We start from the raw sequence: 4,921 nt of genomic DNA, 5'->3' as shown, positions 1-4,921 counted from the left end.
TTTGCAATCTTTGAGTGAAGTAGTCTACGTTTGAGTTGAACTATTTACCACATACTATAGAAAGAGGCATTTCGAGTCTTTCAAAGACAAAGTATAAACCAGTTAATGATTGTGCCTGAATTGGAACTGAGAGTTACAATGGTTATGCTCGTTTATATTAATTCAATGGAAGTTCTCACTTGACATTGAGAAAATGAATGTGTAATAAATGCTGAAGAGGCAAATGACTATGTAAAAATAGTTTCAAATTTCTATTAGTAGCTGGGATTAAGCTGATTATTTGAAAAACTATGGGAGCCAGAATTTATAGTCCTAGAAATCATGCATCAGGAGGACACCTGGGTAATCAGAATCAGGTGAGATTTAAGTTTCTCTACTGGGTGGGGGGAGAGAAGAGGTGACAGTTTGTACTGGCCCTTCTTCATTCCACAAACTTCACTGAGTCCTTACCCAGTTGGTGCTAGGTAAAAATGTGCTAGGTACAAGGTGCTGGAGGTACAAATAGAGGTATAACTGTCACTTCCTTCCCCCAAATCCGTTTCTCCCTTTCCTGGTGACAGCATCTTTTTTGTCCCTTGGGAAGCCAACCAGCTCCCTATTCTTGATTCAAGTGTCTTCTACAGGAGAGGCCAGCCTTGCCCCCTTCCCCTAGACCACCACCAACCACAAGTGGTATACATGGTAAAAATCCTAAGCCCCTGGCCACTGTGCTATGCATGGAACTCAAAGAAAAGCAATCTGGGCATTCTGTAGAACTAGTAAGAAGAAGATCTTCCCTCTGGGGAGGCTGAAGCTCTGAGACTGGGAACTTGAGGTGGTCAGTAACCTGATTCAGAGGGCTACAGGATCAGAAGGGGACCTGAGAAGACAGATTCTGGGTACCACCTTTTGGCCTTAGATTCAACTACACTTGAAATAGATATACCCTCTAGACTTGTTAGTTCCAGTAATGAATACTAATTTCCTTTTTTACTTGAGTCAGTTTAGTAACTGTCACTCAAAATCAGACAAAAAGAAGAGTTACAATACTGTTGTACACTGAACACCCTAAGGTGCTTCAGTCCCTGGGAGAAGCAGACACATAACTGAAAATGAGTTACCTTGTGATAGGGGCTCTGACAACATTCATGTCTGGTGCTATCCAAAAAGGTGTAGATAATGTGGTAAGATCTTAGAGTTGTTGTAAAGGATCTTTGAGTTCATCTCAAAGAATCTCATTCAGGGACTATGGCTGTGCGGTTGATGTGGGCACCTGCTGGCCCCAAGTGCAGCATGGGAGAGCAGGGGTGGCTACATCTATTCAGCACTGCCACCCAGAGAACTGCCGGTGAGGACTGCAGTTCTGAGGACCCTCCTGATGAGCTTGGACCCTCTCTTGCTGAATGAGCCTGAAGGGCAAAAGCCGTTAAACTAGAGAAGGAAGTCCAAGATTTAACAGTGAGATATCAGAGAGCTATAGCTGACTGTGAAAACATAAAGAGGTGAACCCAGAGATGTGTGGAAGACGCCAAGATATTTGGAATCCAGAGTTTCTGTAAGGACTTAGTAGAAGTGGCAGACATCATAGACAAGACCACAGAATGCATCTGTAAAGAATCAGAGCCTGGGGACCAGAAACTCATTCTAGAAAAGGTCTTCCGAGGATTGTCACTCTTAGAGGCAAAGCTGAAATGTGTGTTTGCCAAGCATGGCCTGGAAAGGCTAATACCCACTGGTGACAAATGTGACCCTCATGAGCATGAACTCATCTGTCATGTGCCAGCTGGTGTTGAGATGCAGGCTGGCACTGTGGCTTTAGTAAGGCAAGATGGATATAAACTTCATGGCCATAAATTAGACTTGCCCGGGTGGAAGTGGCAGTCGAGTCTCAGAGAAGACTTTGAACAGGCCATCAGTAACTCAATGTTCTCCAAAGTGCAGTCACCGTGTTTCTTTTATTTATTAAAGTAGGTTTATATTGGACATGAGGTACTTCATGTGGTATGTTTTGAATTTAGTCATATTGGCTTTATTTATAAGATATTCTGTTGATTTAATGTGACCTGTTTGGTCTTATCAGAAGTCTTGCCATTGGGCATTTGAACAATGTGACAAGTGTTCTTATGGTCTTTATCAAAATACATTTAGGAAAATTATTTTTAAATTGGGACTCAGATGACTTTGCATCCAAAATCTTTTTAACTATGTGTTTTCAACTAACTATTCCTTTCTGGTTGTCCCTATGACAGGAATTGTATAGTATCTTGAATTTTATTTTACGCGTGTACAAAATAATCATTTGGGCTGATTTTTATACACACAGGTTTTCAAGACTTCCCTTTTTGTTTTATTATTATTTTTCCTTTAGCCATCTTTTATCCTTATGGTCCCTACTAGGTAGGCTTCATGCTCTCGTCACCCCATCCTCACCCCTCTCAAGACTCCCAGTTGCAGGGGCTAAACACCCAGGTAAGGCTTGGAAGACAGGGAGCATTAAGAAATCCAAGATACCCAGACCCCTTTCAAGCAAGGATGGCCATGAAAGCTTGTGCTTGCTTGGCTCTGGGTTATCTTTAAATTATTTTCAGCCTCCCTAGGTTTATAATCATTTCAGGCAAACTGAGCCAGCACCAACAGCAAAGTCTGTTACATTTACCTACAACATCTCATTCCACCAGCCGTTACTTCTCTGCCTCCTTGTTAGATTTGCCTTATAATCCTTTACTGGAGTATAAGGGAGGGTTTTCAGGACAAAAAATGTTAGGTTCCCACAAGTTCTCATTTCATTTAGTTATGTCGAAAGGTTTTTTCTTTGAAAGTTTACTCATCTTCTTTATTATTATTAGTGATATAAGTATTCTCCTCCCCTCTTAGCAAATTTCCCTTCCCCCTCCTTTTTCTTTTTTTTTAATTCCACAGATGCATGGTCTTGCTGTGTTGCCCAGGCTGGCTTTGCACTCCTGAGCTCAAGCCATCCTCCCACCTCAGCCCCTCTAGTAACTCAGACTATAATCATGTGCCACCACGGCCTGTGAAAAAAAATTTTTTTTAATTGGTACTCAACAAATTACTACTCTCTTTCATTGACAAGCTTTATTTCCTAGTTTTTATATCTGTCTTAGGTCACATTTATATAAACATTTACCTCTCTTATGTACTAATCTTCTACAGTTAATGGACCTATGTATTTATTTTTTCCAGTCTTGCTTATAGCTGGTGTTCTGTAAAGAAGTTGTCTAATAAAGGGCTTAATGAATGAATGAAAAAAAAAAAAAGAATCTCCTCATTCAAATGGAGACTCCAAAGCCCAGACTCACCCAACAGATGTAAGGTAACTAAGAACAGTTTTAAACTCTACCCCTAGTGCATAAAAGTAATTTTTAAGTAGCATTTCCTCCTGATTATCAAAAATATTATTTTTTCAATATTCATTTCATTTGATATTCATTGTTACATATTCATTGTAGAAAACTTATAAAATATAAGAAAGGCCAAAGAATAAAATAAAAATCACCCATAATACCCTTCACCAAAGCTATCCACTATGGTAAGTGTGGTTAATACCCTTAGGATTTCCCTCCATAAATTATTTATTAACTTTTTTTTTTTTGCAGTTTTTGGCTGGGGCTGGGTTTGAACCCGCCACCTCTGGCATATGGGGCTGGCATATAGGGCTGGCGCCCTACTCCTTTGAGCCACATGTGCCGCCCGCCCTATTTATTAATTTTTTTTAACAAAAAAATGTAATCATACCTGTTTGTAATCTTCTTAAATTTAACTTTACATTATAACATTTATGCATATTATTAGATATTCTTCTATAAAGGATTTAATTGTCTGTGAAACTTATTTACCCAATCTTCTTTCAATTAGCCTGCTTCCATTTTTGAAAATTATTATTCAGAGATAATAAATCAGAAAACAAATAACAATTATTATTCAGAGATGATAAATCAGACAATAAATTCAGAGAACAAATCCATCTCTGTATTTATTGTTGTCACTACAAAGATGAGTGTCCTTTCTGGTAAAGCTTTGTGGCCACCCTGACTATTTCCTTGGAATAAATTTCTCATCGATAGAATCGCTAAATTAGAGTCCACATATTTTAAAATAAAAGCTCACATTGTAATTTCGGGCCACGTAAGTAAACATTTTATAGCACTTAGCCTTTACTAGAAGGGGTGAAAAATCTCAAGTCAGCTGCATACGAGAAGCAACCTGTGTGATAATTGTCGAGGTTGTCTTCCTCATGGAGGCAGGAGAGGGAATCATTTCACTGAGTCTGAATGCCTGCCTTCTGAGAGGAGGGGAGGTGTGAAGATAAAACTTGTGCATGCTAATCTGTAACGTGTCATAAAATCTAAGCAGTGAGGTGTGAAGAAGAAAAGTTATAAACACCAATTGGGCTCTCTGCCTTTGACCTCTTTCTTCAAATCCATTCGTTACACCACCTGCCTCCAGAGTCGCTGACCCCCAGCAAAACTCAGGTCCTGTATGTCCTTGCCCACAGTCCTACTGGCTCCCTACTGCCTCCCGAATAACATTCTTCATGGAAGCATTTCAGTCTCTTAGGATATGACTTAGAAGCTGTATTTCCACCCTTATCTCCCCTCCCCTGCCATAGTCACCTGTCCCGATGTACCTAATGCTATAGACATGGCCACCATTCGCGGAGGGGACCCTCCCTGCAGAGATCCCTCTACTCCTTAACCCACATTGCCCCCATTTTCTAGAATGATATTCTTCCCCATCTTTACCGGTTGTAATTCTGCTATTCTTCAAGGCTCATATACCATTCCATCAGTAAACTTTCCAGGTTTGTCCCCAGCAAATTTCTCCTTCCCTTAGCTCATGTTACAGCTGACTGTGAGGTCTGATGGTCCCTGGCTCCTTACAGGCCCAGGGACATCACATTGAGCTCCCTCTGATCAGCCAGGTC

The 4,921-nt window shown here is 40.4% G+C and overlaps 1 pseudogene; it reads left to right on the top strand.

Moving 5' to 3' along the window:
- The first annotated feature begins 1,243 nt into the window (after positions 1-1,243).
- On the top strand, positions 1,244-1,883 carry LOC128581098 (grpE protein homolog 2, mitochondrial-like; annotated as a pseudogene).
- Positions 1,884-4,921: the final 3,038 nt, after the last annotated feature.

Source organism: Nycticebus coucang, chromosome 3 (genome assembly GCF_027406575.1).
Source record: "Nycticebus coucang isolate mNycCou1 chromosome 3, mNycCou1.pri, whole genome shotgun sequence".
NCBI classification, from domain to species: domain Eukaryota; kingdom Metazoa; phylum Chordata; class Mammalia; order Primates; family Lorisidae; genus Nycticebus; species Nycticebus coucang.
Note: the sequence above shows the minus strand (reverse complement) of the source record. Positions and strands in the feature narration are given on the sequence as shown.